Below are 16,745 nucleotides of genomic sequence, written 5' to 3'. Positions count from 1 at the left end.
TGCAGGACTCCGATTCCTCACCCAGTGGTAATGACCGGCCACACAGGGTGGCTGAAAGCTTAATTAAGGATTGAGAAGGAGGCAGAAAATACAAAGTGCTTCACACACGCAAAGAATTTTCTTCCTGTATTTATTTTTGGGCTCAGTAACCTGTGGTAGAAAATGTTTATGACCTAGAAGAGGAACCCAGCAAAAAAATTTAACTACTATTCTCATTCATTCTAAAATGGCTCTCTCAGTACTGATGGGGAAATGGACCACACACTTATTTCTTTTATTCTGGTTCGTTCTGTGGCCCCTGCTGCCAACTTTATGTGTACAGCTTGCTACCTCTAGGTCTCAGCTTCCTTGACTACAAGGACTTTTTCCCTGATTCCTTTTTTTTTTTTAAATTTTTTTTTGACGTTTTATTTATTTCTAGGAGAGAGAGAGAGAGAGAGACAGCATGAGTAGGAGAGGGTCAGAAAGAGAGGGAGTCACAGACTGAAACAGGCTCCAGGCTCTGAGCTGGCAGTCAGCACAGAGCCCGACGCGGGGCTCGAACCCACGAACCGCGAGATCATGACCCAAGCGAAAGTCAGACGCTTAACCGACTAAGCCACCCAGGCGCCCCATCCCTGATTCCTTTATGCTCAAATGTGTTGTGATGCCTTCAACTTTTATCCCAGTTTCTATACTTTCAAACCTGCTCAGAAACAAGGTTTGCGAATGGGAGGCAAAGGTTTGTGAGCAAACCCACCGGGGTTGGTTCCCTGAGCCCCAAAACAGGCTCTTGTAAAGCTTTGCATAAGGGACTCCCCCACGCAGCCTGGCCCTCGGACACCCACCTCTCGTCAGCACCTGGAGACCTCGGCAGGTGCAGGGCGCCCATCACTTATGGGCCTCGGCTCTGTTGCTGAATGTTGGCCGAACGACTGAGCAAAAGAGCAAGTGATCCTGAGGCAAGAGTGAGAAGGTAAGAGAGGGACAGAAAAGCACACCAAACAAGCGGTTGTTACCAAAAAGCCATACTATTACTACATTTTTTTCTTTTCTTTAATGTTTATTTATTTATTTACGTCAGACAAGTAACGTGCTGACATCGTAACAAGGTTTAAGGGTGGTACATGTCACATAGCAGCGTGAACACCCAATCATCACGCTTATGAACTACAAAAGGATCAATGTTTGTTTATTTTTCAGAGAAAGATAGAGAGAGAGACAGGGTGCAAGCAGGGGAGGGGCAGAGAGAGAGGGAGGTCCAGAATCCGAAGCAGACTCCAGGCTCTGAGCTGTCAGCACAGAGCCCAATGCGGGGCTCAAACTCACCAACGGTGAGATCATGACCTGGGCCCAAGTTGGACGCTTAGCTGACTGAGGTAGCCAGGCGCCCCACATTTTTTGTTTTCTAATCATAGAGGCTGTCCCTGAGCTAGGGATGTTCAAAGTTCAAAACTGTTCAGAAAGAGAAAACACATGTCATATGCTGTGTTTGTTGCTGAGAGAAGAATAGGGCCACAAGGTGACCATTATTTACCCAGCGCCTCTTCTATACCCTCATCCTGCCCCAGCTGTCTTCAGAAATCCTGGCCTCACAGCCTGGAGGCAGTTGGGTCAGCCTTGCGGATCAGGTGAGGAGGAGGAAGTGTGAGGCGGCTATTACAGGCTGCCCGGCCAGGTGTGGTGGTGGCTGTGGCGAGGTGTGAGGCCACTAAGGCTTATATAAGGAGGAGGCAGAACGTAGGCCAAAGGGGAAAATGTAATGTTGACTTTGATTGGCTAACTTAACATGAGGCTAACTGAGGGGGAGAGAGGGACACAAGACTTTTGAAAGCATGACAGTGTCTCATTTGTACACAACATGGAGGTACCTTCCACATATAACATGGAAGGAGGTGGAGATAAATGGGAAATTTGACAGGCAGTAAAACCACATGCTGCTTTAACCATATACAAACATTAAAGAAGATGGGCATTAGGAGAATATGACATATATCCTAATTACATAAAAATTAGATGCACTGTTAATAACGTTACTCAATGTCACTTAAACATCACTTGGGGGCACGTGGGTGGCTCAGTTGGTTAAGCATCCAACTCTTGACTTCAACTCAGGGCACGATCTCATGGTTCATGGGATACAGCCGTGTGCTGGGCTCCACGGTGACAGCACAGAACCTGCTTGGGATTCTCTCTTCCTCTCTCTCTGCTCCTCTCCTCACCCCCTACCTCTCAAAATAAATAAATAAGTATTAAAAAAAAATCACTTGAGGGGCACCTGGGTGGCTTAGTCGGTTAAGCGTCCGACTTTCGCTTAGGTCACAATCTCGCGGTTCGTGGGTTCGAGTCCCGCGTCGGGCTCTGTGCTGACCGCCAGCTCAGAGCCTGGAGCCTATTTCAGAGTCTGTGACTCCCTCTCTCTCTGACCCTCCCCTGCTCACACTGTCTCCCTTTCTCCTAGAAATAAATTTTAAAAAATTTAAAAAAATTAAAAAAAATCATTTGAAGGAAATGCAAAAATAATTTTTGGAACTTTAGGTGCTCACACATCATTTTCTTTGGAAAATGTGGCTATTGGAAATGTTGGACAGTTTTGTTTTTTTCTTAAACCAAAGCATTATAATTTGTCCCCCACATGCCTGGAGTAAAAGTTTCTATAGAAGCGCTACTATAGAAAAATGCCACATGCTACAGATTAAGCGAAGCTAATCACAACACATGAAAGCAAATGGGGCATGTTCTGAGGGGTGCAAATACATTGGAATCTGTCTATCACGAAATACGGTCTTAACAATCCTCTGAAAAACAGCCCTTTTGCAAAGAGAACATATTACTAACTTCATGGAGGGTTCTCAGTTTCAAACGGGGTTGATGATGGAAACAAAAGACAATATGGTAACATCCTTTTAGTTCTAAGCACCCCTCTTATTTGGGGGGTGGGGAAGCTTTCAGTGATTCCATAGGTGTCTTACATTCAATAGATGGGAGACGAAAAGCACTTAAACTGCTACTTCACCATCCAGCTGTTAAAGGAGTCCAGAGGAATTGTTAGCTATAAAAGACAGGTTTCTCAATCTCCATCCCATTCTGAGGTCAACTCTCGTCACAGGTGTACTTGGCTGTGAGGCACTTGCAATCTCAGAAGCAGATATGGCTGCCAAGTTCAAGTTGCCATGACTCTGAACATAGTATAACATTCCACTCCAAGCCAGAGCCCTTAACTCTAGCGGCTGTTCTGATGAGGGCCGTTTTGGTACCACTCTGGCTCACACCCACTGGCTACAGTGATACAGCAGGTGAAGGACTTAAGTGTCACTAAGTTGGTTTCCAATTGCTTCCAGGAAAAAAAAAAATCCATGGCATATACAATTGTTGCATCTGACACCTGGCAAATTTCCCCTGTGTTCACAGGCTATGGAGATGGGATCTGACCATTGCTGTCACGGCCTTAAGTGCGGTCTCCCACACTTTGAGGGGCCTGAGACACAGGTACCTGGAAACATTCACGCTTTGGAGACAAGGTAGCAGAAAACACTACATGTATCTGAAAACCCTGCCAAGCACCTCAGGCCTGACATGCCATTTCTTAGCTCTTCCAACATCAGAACATTCTGTCTCAGGAAATGTCAGTCAGCTCGACATCATAGGCTGGTTTTACGGTGTTGATACACATCTACCAGCAAAGAGGCCAAAGGAAGGACTCACCACTATCACTGTGTCCTGCAAATGATACCCCTGCTTTGCCCCAGGCGTTTTCTCCATGTATTGTTCTTGGGCTGTCTAATTTGGACCGAGTTTGGTGGAGCTGAAGTTCCACAAATATTCCAATAAACAAGAGTGCTAATTACTGACAGCCTCCTCAAAAAGTAACAGAGTAGCAAACTCACCTTAACTTGGTCTTTGTGTCTTTGGCAACTGAAAGGTCAAAATGCTACTCTCGTTTGCATAGTCATCTATGTTGACATTTCCCCCTGGTGGGGTCAAATCTTCAATGTGAAAATAAATCTAGAAACTTTCTGTCACACACTTTGAGCCTGTGTGTCTTCCAAACGCCACCCTTAGGGAGGTAAGCACAAGTCATGGTAACTGGCCACATCCTCTACCTGTGGAGTCCTAAGACTTTATCTTTATGATGAAATGGCCTTTAGAAGTGGGTATTGCCAAGTTCACAACACGAGCATCATTACTGAGAAAGAACACTTTCCTTTTAAACAGAGAAACCAACAGCCTTGCACTACAAGGCTTGAAGAAAAAAAAAAAAAGGGAGCTACTGCAAAACAAACAAATATTCAGCTCGGTTTCAGGAAGTTTCCAGAGGATCAAACGAGCCTTTCTCTATTGAAGTTGTTGGGGGAACATTTATGCTTACTTCAGCCTTAGTTCCTATTTATGCGCTGGCTTTTATACATCGACCTCAGGAGGGCATTCCAACTTCAGGTTACTCACAAAGTATCTCCAGAAAAGGCAGCCTGGAAATCCCACCCCCAGCGAGGGGGAGGGGATGCACTCAAATCTGAATTTGTTTCCAAACCACCGCTCTGTCCTTGAGGCCAGGATATCTCAAAAACCGGAGAGAGGAATTCCACTGAGAGAGAGTGAGAAAGATTTCTCATGGTGTGAACATGCCTGCTAGGGGAATGCCTTTTCTCGTGGGTGAAACTAGGAGACCAGAGAGTCTATTTGTGGAGCCCTAGTGAAGGTTTCCACTCACAAGGAGCTTGCAGTTTTCTGCTGGTCCCTGGGGAGAGGATTTGGTGCCGGTTGAACATTCAGGCAAAGTGTCTTCCGCAGTTAAGGGGGGAACTGCACCACCCCATTTGCAAACAATACTCTTGTTTTAGAAACCTATTTCTTTTCAGTTCTCGGTGTTATTCATGCTTTGAACAAAGTTTTGGTTGGTCTTTTTACCCCCATTTGATGGATCAGAACATTGAGGCTCAGACAGTAAGTCCCAAGTAACACAATAAATATAGTACGTAGGAATGCTAAGATTCAAACTTGGGTCCTTGAGCCTCTCACGCCGGACTTCTTTCCAACATGCCACATCGGCTCCTACCTACATCCTTTCTAATAACCCCCACATTATGATTGGTGGGAAGAGAGGGAAACGCTTGGAGAAGAATACTAAAAAACGTAGACTGGGGAGTGGGCATGCCATAGAGGGAAATGTTGTCATTTTGGTTGGTGGTATTATGTCCCCATTTTTCAGGGGAGTGTATAGAGGTTTCCTTTTAAAATCTGCATGTTAGAACTCGCTGGTGAAATTTAAGTCACATCCTGCATACAGTACAAGCGCACATCGGAGAAGCGGAAGATGAGGAAGCTGCTGGCTCTATAGGTGTCAGGTGTGAAGGATGCGCACCCCGAAACACATAGATACCACATGATGCTTGCATCTGGAGAGTCTCCTGAAGGGTACCCATCCTTCAGCAAGAACACGTCTTCCACCAGCAGAGACTTCCTACTTAGCTGTCTCCTACTACATACATGCCAGGTTATATACAAATATCCACTTGGCTTCCTCTGGAGCTTAGGAAAAGCTTCCTACTTGTGCTGAACAGCTTCCCTGTTTTCTTTATGATACAATAGATTTCGATTATACAACATGTGCAACTATTTTATGGCACAAAATTGATGTGCCACCTCCTACTTGGCCCTCCTTCCCCCATAACATCAATACCCTCAGGCACAAAAGGTGGCTTTCGCTCCAGGAGGCTTCTGGGAGCAGCAGCTCTCTGTACCCCCCTCCCACCCTAATCTTTTTTCAAGTTGGTACATCATGTCCATAAAGTCGACTATCCCTTCCAGAGTTTCGAACAGCCATTTTAGTCACCTAAATCTGAGAGAGATAAATTTACAATCCACTTTAGGTTTATGTGGGGAACCATAAATATCAGGCTTGAGCCCTGAGGGCTAGAATTTCATGGGCCATTAAGCATGTCACCAGGTGGAAAGCTGTCAATAGCTGGATGTGAGTTATACTCAGATAACCACAGTCGGCCTGGCTTAAGAAAGTGTAACCCCGATCAGAGAGGGGTGTCCTCCTGCCTGCCTCCATCTCTCCACTCACCCATTCTTCCCTCCCTCCTCTGCACTCCGTTCTTGTTGGGTCTTTAGACTTGTCCCCTGGGCTAGACAGCAGGCTGCCTTTCTCTTGCCTACACTGAAAGGCAAGGTGACATATAGAAAGAACAGGAGATTTGCAGTGAGGCAGACCTGGATTTAAATCTCTGTTCTGCCATCTGTAGCTGTGACATGATGCACAAGTTAGCTAACCCCCTCCCTTAGCTCCAGTTTTTTCCAATTGTAAAATTATTAAAGATAGTTAGGAGCATAAGAAAGGTAGGAATAGGGGCAACTGGTAGAGATTATAAGGAGATAGATTTCCTGCTTAGCAGACAGAAGAACTTTCTAAAAACCAGACTGGCTCAGAAGTAGAATGGGCTGCACTGAAAAGAAATGAAGAAGTTAATACCTTCTGTTGCAGGTTTTGTGCCTAAGCTGGATGCTAGGTGGAGGGTCCTGAGACTAGATGGGCATTTAGCCTGGCTACTTCAAATTTCCCTGCTAATCTTGAAATTCGATGATTCTATGATTTGCATATGTCTCCTTCCAGAAAAGCCAGGATAAATCCTCTCAAAATCCCCAATAGAGAATAGAAGTAAAGTGACATGATTTTTTTCTCATTTTCATTTTCCTTCTAGAAAACTAATCCCTCCCATGTTTTTCTCCTCCATTCAATTAGTTGGTAGAGAATCCCATTTCCACCGAGTGCAGAGAACACATTTAACCATTGTGAAACACTTAACATTTAACACAAACCACATGGCCCTAAGTTTTCATGACTTCCCGCTACACAAATAGTTCCATTTTTAGAAAAATCAAAATTCTCTCTGCTGCCTCTTGCTCTCCTTCTCGCCATTGTTTCTGTTTGACCAGCTCGGCAGTACTCTCCTATCCTGCCCTTTTGCTGTCTGAGCCCGTGGCATCTGCCAATAAAAGTGATGACAGACTTTAATGTTCACGCAGGTTTCCAACAACAGAGTTCACTTCATAATCACCAGAGTTCAGCTGGTAAGCCTGATCTGAGTGACATTGGATTTTTTACCTGAGATGTTACACTGTGGGCTTTCATTTCTACAGGTTATGAACCACTTTGAAAGTGAATTCTTTAGCTTGCTAGGGGCAATGACCTATGAGCCCGCAGACAAATCCCAACTGATTGGGCAAAGCCCAAACCCTTGTTATAGTGCTTGAGTTTGCTTGGAAAATTGGCTGCCACGTATGAATCATAGACACAGGGTCGACCTCTGGGAGACACTGTGTGTGTGTGTGTGTGTGTGTGTGTGTGTGTTGAACATGCATGGGACATGAAGCAGATCATAAGTGTTCCCTGCAAACACTGACTTCTGTTTGGCCAAAGTGAATATCAAGGGCAGCCTTACGTTGGAGGAGGGCCATAGGAGATTTGAAGGCCATTATGCCCAGGAAGTGATAGGAAAGCCAAGGCTGCTCAAACAGTGACTGTCATCACTGACTGCCTGTCGATCAGCCAGATGCTGGGGAAGCATGGGCTTGCACCCACATGACCTTAGTTATTTAGCTACATACTATTATCCACATTTTACACGTGAAGCTCAGAAAAGTTCAGTAGCCTGCTCACAGCCACACTACTCCTACGTGGTAGTAGAGGTGAAAAGTGACCCCATGATGATGTCTCTGAGCTTTGGGATTTTTTATGACACTGTATTCTTTGTGTGGCTTTTAGTGCAGAGTCTGACTGTATCTGTCTATCAGGCCATGTTTTAGCCACCTGGCCTTATTATTATTATTATTTTGCCTCTGATACTTTATTTCTTGCTACGTGTAGCCAGATTATTCCTCCCTCTCCAGGTTGGTTCTCTTATTTGCCTAATGTTATCATTCATGTTTCGAATTCCCCAGGGCAATATTTTTCATGCCCACGTTTTCCAAAACTACAGAGAACTTGAGGAACAATTAAAGTCTCAACGAGACCATGAATTCTCCTAGGAGAGCCCCAGCCTTTGTGGCCAACACTTCAGATGGAGAAGTGGGTTCTCTTCTTCCCCTGTGCGAGCTCCCTTTTGGGAAAGTTGGGATTTAGAATGTCTATCATTTTAATCAAAGTGGGTGTGCATCACAACTTGTTGGCCAAAGTTTCTCACAGGCTAAGGGCAGAGAAGTCTTATTTCTTCGCTTTGCAAATAAAGATTCCAATCATTTCATGCTGAAATCTGGATAATGCAACAGTTTAGATGTATACCCTAAAATGTTGGATGGTACAGTTAAGGTTCTGCGTTGAGGGCAGCATTTTAAAAGAGGGAGATTTATTTTTAACCTTGACCCAATTTGAATTTAACAGACATATCTTCTCCATATTCATTTCTACCGAAACGTCATGGCTAGAATAAAGCATCAAAACCAAACAAGTAGACAAGGACGCAAGCACACAAAAAACCCTACCCCGTTTTGTCCTTGCCTGTGCAACCAGAACCTATGCTCTTTGGTGTGAGAAAGGCCGTGTGCTTTGCCGCAGTAGGCTGGAAAATGGCCCCTCCTCCCCCTAAGACGGCCACATTCTAATCCCCAGAACCTGCGATTATGTTATTTTAGATGGCAAAAGGGACTCTGCAGATGTGATTAAGTTAAGGACCTTGAGATTGGGAGATTATTCTGGATTATCCTGGTGGTCCCAGTGTAACCACAAGGGTCCTTATAGGAAGGAGGCAGGAGGTTTCAGAAACACAGAGGTAAAGTGATTATGGAAGCAGAGCTTTGGAGTTGGAGAAAGGAGCCACGAGGCAAGAAAGCACAGGTGGAGCTAAAGCTGGGAGAGTCAGGAAGCAGAGTTTCCATAGAGCTTCTCAAAGAAGCCAGCCTGCCGATGCCCTGATTCTAGCCCCAGTAAAACTCTTATCAGACTTCTGACCTCCAGAAATTTAGGAGAAGAAATCTGCGTTGTGTTAAGCCCCCTGCTTGTGGTAATTTATTATAGAAGCCTTAGTAAATGAATGAACTTGCTTCCTATTTATATCTCTCATGACCTGCATAGTCTTTGGCATATAATAATGACTCATAAATTAATATTTACTGAACAGATTGAAAATGTAAAGGAAAGAAATCATGAAAACAGAATGTACCAAGCATGGCAACATTGATTGGTTTAAAAAACTCCCGATTTCTGAGGACAAGAAAGACAGTAGTTTTTAAGGCTCCGCTGGGTGGACAGTTACCCAGTTTTTCACAATATGACCCCAGAGTGTAGGCAGCTTGGTATTAGCTCTTTGGGGCTAGCAAGTTCTTTCCTGGGGGCAGGTGGAAGAGACCAAAGGCCACGATAAAAAGCACTTAGAGGCCAATTCCTTTACAAATATCTATTTAGTGCTTCCAGGGACTCAGAGCACCAGGGAGACAAGGAGGAAGAAAAGAGAGCCTCCATACTACACAGTGCAACTAGCAAATACCAGCACCTTCAAGAACGTCTGCTATATAGTAGGCACTCAACAAGTAAATAGTAGAACGAATGACATGCAGAGCCAGTGCATAAACATGAGCACCCCCACACCCCTTTCCCAAAGCCTTCTACAGTAGAAGTCAGTCTCCTACCAACTCTGCCTTCTCTGCGTCCCTGGATGTTAATTTCATTCAGATTTTATCAACAGAGAAGCGCAAAGGAGAGAAGCCTCCATCCTTAGCCACAGACACACACACCACACATATTTTGGCCACAGAGTCTGCAGATCACAGCAATATACCTCACTTTTGCTGGGACTCTCTCTTGTTCAGTTCTTGCAAGTCTTTTCATTTAAAGAAAAATAAATTAAGCTATTCTGGTTGATTGAAGAATAGTTTCCCCAAGGAACTTATTAACACTTAATGGTTATATTGGTGATTTACAGTAACTTCTCATTCAGGATTCTTTTCGATTTATCATAGAGGTAAAATCACTACCTTCTACCAAAGTGGAGAAATTTAGGTGATTCATTTGTGAGATACAGGAACAAAGGAAAATTAATGATAAAGAGTGAAAATAACCTCAGTTCTCCCAATTCAAGATCAAACTGACTGTCCGAATCATACTTTAGGAAAGTAGAGACCTTGGGGATCATCTAGTCCAGTTTTTTAACTTTGCAAATGAGGAAAGGTGAGGCCCATTTAGAATCTGCCAGGTCACACTAGCTAGTAGACAGCAGACTCAGGCCTAGGGCCCAGATTCTGACTCTGGGATCCAGTGTGCATCTCCATCTGCCTTGCTGCATTAGATGGTAGTACAAGGAGTTTGAGGCGCACAAAAATAAGCAGACACCAGTCTTACCTTCAAAGTGTTTACAGTCTAGGGGAGATAATACATGTACATAGAAAATTATGACACAAAGTCAACAGAGATAAGCTCAACATAGGAGTTATAGATTAAAAAGGAATCTTTAGGGACACCTGGGTGGCTCAGTTGGTGAAGTGCCCAACTTTGGCTCAGGTCATGATCTCACAGTTTGTGAGTTCCAGCCCGCATCGGGTTCTGTGCTGACAGCTCAGAGCCTGGAGCCTGCTTCGGATTCTATGTCTCCCTCTCTCTGCCCCTCCCCTGCTCACCTCTCTCTCTCTCTCTCTCTCGAAAATAAATAAACATTAAAAGAATTTTTTAATGAAAAAAAGAAAGGGAAGCTTCAAATCACTGATGCTTGAGATTCTTTTTTAATTTTTTAAAACAGTAATCAAACTTGTTAAACAGTGAAATTATTCTTTTTTTTTTTCCTAGACTCCTTGAAACCAAGTATTTGGACTATAATTTAGCTAAGGATTTCACAACACACCCTCTTTGAGTATCTGATTTGAAAAAAATAAACAACCAAGCCAGACCACACAATGCACGTTGAATGAGATCTTCTGGGCAGGTATCTCCCCATCTACCTGGGCAAGTCAAACCAAACGAGGCACTGGGTCAAAAAGGAAGGAAGAGTAAAGGATAAATCCATTGACCACCACCCCAGGAGGCCAAGAGAAACTCTCCTCCCCGTTAGTCGTGACTGGCTCTAAAATAAAAATAACGTACTCAAGCTGTGATAGAGGAAAGGTCTTGGTTTGGAACCCAACTACAAAGTATTAGCAAAGAGAGATTATTACCCACTAGAAACTCTCTTTTTGGTATAATTAGAAGAATAAAAAGACCACTGAATAATGGGATTTGTGAGAAATATGGGTCATGTGTCGGCAGCACTACTTGCTTGCAAAATTGGCTATGTGAGTTGGCACACAGCACCGTGAATATTAGAAACCACAAATCTCCAGAGTTCCCTGAACAAAGTAAAACGCCTTGTCTATGGATTGACAGGTTGGAGGTCAGTTCATGTAAGAGGTCTCTGGTAAGCTCCAGAGCTACCTACGCATTTCCTATTTTTCTTTTTCTTCTTTCTCCGCATCTTCCTCCTCCTCCTTTACCTCCACTTTCCCCCTTCTTCTCCTCTTATTTTGGATCTGGGCATTTTAGAGGGTCCAACTGTGGCTTATGACACTTCTGCCAATCCCCCAGAGAATACAGGCCCCCTCCATGTCATTGACCAACTAGGCATGCACGAGCAGCTATGGACAATGGGAAAAGTATATTTCCATGAACAAAACCAAGGGAAGCTGATTCTTTTGCCCCTGGAAGACTAGAGGAGTTACTTCCCAGTCAGATTACACTGCACTCGAAAGTCCTGAGAAGGAACCAACTTCTCTGTACTGACAACAAAGGCAATCTTTGAGAAGTTGAGCCCGAGTGGGGACCTCTGAAAAACTTCACTTTGGGAGCCTGAAATGGAAATTAAGTACTTCCCTATATTTATCTGTCTCATCGTGGACTCCTCTATAGGATTATTTCCTTGAGTTTGAAGTAAGTTAATGTCTTCTAGGTGGTATAATTTACAAAAAAAGCAAAAGATGAAATGAAATTTCAAATTCTCAGCATTTAAGTATACCTTGGACACAAATAGCTAAGTGTTCACATCACACTACAGACAAAGAGCCAAGTGTTCACATCATTTACTTCCGCCTGGAATGCTCTCTCAGCTATTCCTTTGTGCTCTGAAATATTACTTGTGCAGATCTTCATCCAACATGATTTCCAGGAGCTCCCTGTGGAGGGTGGATCCTATATCATCTCTTTCCTTAGCACTCATATCCAAGGCACTTAAAAGTTTGCACTTGTGTACTTTTCTATTTCTGTGTCCCTGTCTCCTCCAGAAAATGGTGTGATGCTGGTGGTAGAGAGTCAATATTTTCCTTCTATATCCCCAGTGTCTTCTACATATTAGGAGCTCAGTAAGGTCAGGATGATTCATGAATGAATACATGCACTCAGTATTTCTTGGGCATCCAACAGACAAGAGAATTCTGAGTAATGGACAGGAGGAAGGACCAAACCCTGTGGCTAGTCTCCTCACAGACCACGTCAACAGGGCAAAGTCCTTCTGTCTCTGTTTCTGTTTCCTTCAGTATCTATTTGTATACTTGTGCTTTCAGGAATCCGAGCATTGCTCTTTGAAAAATTCTTGAAAAGACTAGGTAACAATTGTTTGATAAATGGCAGCCTGATCCTCTACTTTACCCCAATGAGCTACTATTAAGTATAATGCAAAGAAGACAACATTTAGCAGGCAAGTCTGTGCTTAAAGGATTTGGCCACAAATGCAAAACAGAATTCATTTTTCCACTTGAAGAAAAACACCTTATTTCAATTGTGATGTTTGGAGTTTCAGCTGAAATTATAAAATGCCTTCGGAAAGGCATTATTGAAGCGGATGATGGTCCCGGCAGAGTTACTTAGCCAAGTGTATCCTCCTGTCAGCCCAGACTGACAGTTGAGTACATTGACCCTCCCTGACGGAAAGTCTATGAAAGGCGGAGGAGGAAGAACATGCTGTAAACCCGCTGCTGAGCATTAACAAGAACAGAATTAAAATCTATCACTTCTGGGACTTATCACACAACTTGGAAATGGTGTTCAATAAAGGAAAAGATAATTTGGGGCCACACTACCTGGAATGAACATCTCCCACGCAGTCACCAGTCTGGATTTAGAAAACTGCTTTGCTCCCCAGAGAGTAGATGGTTAATGAGTATTTTAAAGGACGAGATTGAGGTGGTATGATAGAGTCGAAGGGTTCCAGCCTTACTTCTACTTCTGTAAAGGCAAGTGGAACTGCCTTGGAATTAAGATACTTTATGCCTCCTGGAGAAAATGGGTCCCCACCTCGAATATGGGAGGCGGGGACCACCAGATGAACTCTCTGGTCTACTCTCAAATCTGGGTCTTCCTGCCCAGAACACTGAAAAGACGAAAACAAGAGCAACTCACACTCCTACCTTTTTCCAACCTGAAGCGAAGGTGAGGGAACCTTATTGTAAACAGTAGTTTTTATTCACATATATGCTAACAATGCATAATTTTTATAGAGACACAGGGATTTATGGAGTTTAAGAGATCACTATCAACCTTCTGAACTTGAGACGCTCATCAGTGTCATCTTTTTCTCATCAAAAACTAATTACCCAAGTGGTCAAACCATCTATGTCAATATAATCATCTTAGAAATCACAGACGACAAGAAGGTGACAAAAAGTTACTCTACTAAAAAATTTTCAGGCTTGGGGTGCCTGGGTGGCTTAGTAGGTTAAGCGTCCGACTTTCGCTTAGGTCATGATCTCGCGGTTCGTGGGTTCGGGCCCTGCGTCGGGCTCTGTGCTGGCTGCCAGCTCAGAGCCTGGAGCCTGTTTCGGAGTCTGTCACTCCCCCTCTCTCTGACCCTCCCCTGCTCACGCTGTCTCTCTCTCTCTCCTAGAAATAAATAAAACATTAAAAAAAATTTTTCAGGCTTATGCAAAGCTTGTAGTATCATACAACTCCATGCACTCCCCCTCTCCCTCCTGGTAAAGCAAGCGTTTTGCTCCTCCTGCTTCACGTATGCTTAGTCTCACCTCGATATACATTTTTTTTTCTGGAGCATTTTAAAGTAGATCTCAGGCATCCTGTCATTTCACCCGTAACTACTATATTTTCATCTCTGATAGAGATTTTCATTTTTATTAAAAATTTTTAAGGTTTATTTTTGAGAGAGAGAGAGAAAGTGAGCATGAGTGGAGGAGGGCAGAAGACCCAAAGTGGGCTCTGCACTGACAGCAATAAGTCCAGCACGGGGCTCAAACTCACAAACTGTGAGATCATGACATGAGCCAAAGTCAGATGCTCAAATGACTGAGCCACTCAGGTCTCTCTGATAGAAATTTTTAAAGAAACACCACCATGCCATTATTACACCTGACAGTATTAAAGAAATAATTGCTTAATATCATCTAAAACACCAGTCCACATTTAAATTTCACCCATCATCTAAAAAAATTGTTTTGAAGAAACAATTGAAGGTTTTTTTGGCTTCAATCTGCTTCTAAACAAGGGCAGAGGTGAAACTGACTGCATTCAATTCAAAATCCTTTGTCTTTCAAATATTTATTGAAAATTCCAACATCACTTAGACACAATGCATCTGGAACACAGATAGTGTGAAGCCCAGCTTCAAAGCTACTGAATATTTCATTATTTGAAGTGTCTGATTCTACGAATCAGATACAAATGTAGTTAAAGACTCTGAGCTGGAAATACATCAACTAAGTCTCATAGTTTTCTCAAATGCATGAACTATTTAGGCAACTTTACCCGCATGCTGTAGAGATTGTGTTTTTAAACTCTGTAGCATTCCCGGGAAGAATACACCTGAGAAAGCCTAGCAGCCCTCATTTTGCCCATAAAAAGGCTGAATGTCTGGGACCGTAGAGCAGCCCCATAGTAGATGTAGTTTTCAGATGTAGTTTCACCCTTACTTCAAAAAAGAGACAAGTGACTGAATATGGTGACAATGGGGCTAGCTTTGTGAACAGGGCTAGGACAGCCCTAAGCTGTCAAAGACTCTGCCTGTTGGGGAGGAGAAAGTGAACAGTTTCTCCATTCAGCCTTCACACAGCCTTTCTGGTAATGCACGGGCACTGCTGTGAATCATAACTAGAAATACTGTTTTATAACACCAGTCTGTGTTTTGTTACACGCTGAAACAAACAAATAAAAAAAGACTATGTAGCAACCCAAACCAAGCCCTGCATGTGGGCATTGGTATCAAGATCTCAAGATATCACAGCGGGTATTTAATCCAGATAAAGTGGGCAAGGCCTTATCCCTTTCTTTGTCAAGAAAGTGGAGGCTTCCTGCCTGCTGTCCCTGCCCAAAGGAGGAGCAATCATGAATTTAATTTTCTTAAAACAGAAGCATTTTCAGACTTGTGTTTTCCTGGACAGCTGCCTGGTGGCTGCAATAAATAATAAGGGCGGGTAATTGACAGTAATGNATATATATATATGGAGAGAGAGAGAGAGAGAGAGAGAGAGAGAGAAAGAGAGAATATTTTTCCCAGCCCAGGAAAAAATTAAGGACCAGATTCATCCTGCCCATTGAAATGGCAATTATAAAACATTTCAGCTCATTAGCTACCTTTATATTTTAAAAAAAAATCACTGTAATTTACACTATCAGGATGTCTTGTAAAGAAGTGCTGTTACACAATGCATGTCATCGGATGGGCTGGATCAGACATCTGTGAAAGGGCAAATTTAGATGGGTTACTTGGTAGAGTACAGGGGATTCCTCTCCCAAGAGTGAGTTACAGGAGACTGTCCTCCCAATAATTTTGCCACTTGAAAAGCTGCTATCGGGACCTTGTAATTATTATGGTAATACCCAGGCCAGACGGATCAGGCTGCCACTGATGCCCACGGCACCATCAGAATCCCTTTCACAGGGCTCAGACACAGGATCTCCAAAAGAATGGCTGGGGATGTTCCCAGGTAGGAGCTGCTGGAACCATGGGAGCTTTTAGACCAGGTAAAGAGTTTCTCCAATCTATTGATTCTCTTTGAATAAGGGAAAGAATAATCTGAATTAGCTTCATTATCAACCTGAAAGGGCCCCTCCTTTCCAAGGCAGAGGCACAGAAACTAAACCCAGGAAAGCAATACAGATTGAATTCCATTTAGATAAACCCTGACTCCATCTGAACTCTTACAGGTTGAGATATTTGTCTGAACCTTCAGGATCTGTGAAACTGGAAAGCCCTTACTCGGATCCGCAAGGTGTCTCGAGCTTCTGCTTCTGGAGGGAATAGGAGTATTCTACACCACGGCAATTCCGTGAAGAAAAATGAGGGGCTTTAGAACTTTGGTGTTGGTGTTGGGAGATGTATTTTGAACCACGGTGGAGAGAGTGGAAACACTCAGCTCTTTCTGTGTGGTATTCCACGGAAACAGTCTGGATGGATTTTTCTCATAGTGGGATCTCTTATTCTTAGAATTAAAATTGAAGTCAAATTTCACTATACCAGGGTTTATGTGAAAATTTTGAGGAGTGAAACAAAAATTCATTCTGTACTTTAGCACTAATTATGACTGAGAAGCCTTTTCTTAGAAGACAACAGTTGGGGGATGGGAATATTGGCTTGTGATGGTTTGCTCTCCTCTTTGACAGCCACCACTAATCTCCAGCTTAACCCTGCAAATAGCTGCTGACAGGCAAAGTGAGAGTGGAGCTCCATAAAAAGAGAGACATTATATACACAAATAGGCCCTGCAATACATTTTCGATATTGTATCTCAAATGTAAGACAGTAGACTGTCAAAATCTGAAAAGTAACATGTAAAATGTATAACTAGTTCTTTGCAGGCGTTCT

The 16,745-nt window shown here is 43.3% G+C and overlaps 1 protein-coding gene and 1 non-coding gene across 2 annotated transcripts in view; both read right to left on the bottom strand.

Annotated features, from left to right (window-relative positions):
• The window catches only part of RORA (RAR related orphan receptor A), a 187,391-nt gene that overhangs the window by 148,222 nt on the left and 22,424 nt on the right, over positions 1-16,745 (bottom strand). The gene's annotated exons all lie outside the window — the stretch shown is intronic.
• Positions 1,058-1,161, bottom strand: LOC144219213 (small nucleolar RNA U13). Its single transcript, XR_013331343.1, has one exon. It is a non-coding gene; the product is annotated as a small nucleolar RNA U13 (small nucleolar RNA).

The sequence above is a fragment of the Crocuta crocuta genome, unplaced genomic scaffold, assembly GCF_008692635.1.
Source record: "Crocuta crocuta isolate KB4526 unplaced genomic scaffold, BGI_CrCroc_1.0 scaffold130, whole genome shotgun sequence".
NCBI classification, from domain to species: Eukaryota; Metazoa; Chordata; class Mammalia; order Carnivora; family Hyaenidae; genus Crocuta; species Crocuta crocuta.
The sequence above is the reverse complement of the archived record's forward strand: the minus strand, read 5'-3'. Positions and strand labels throughout refer to the sequence as shown.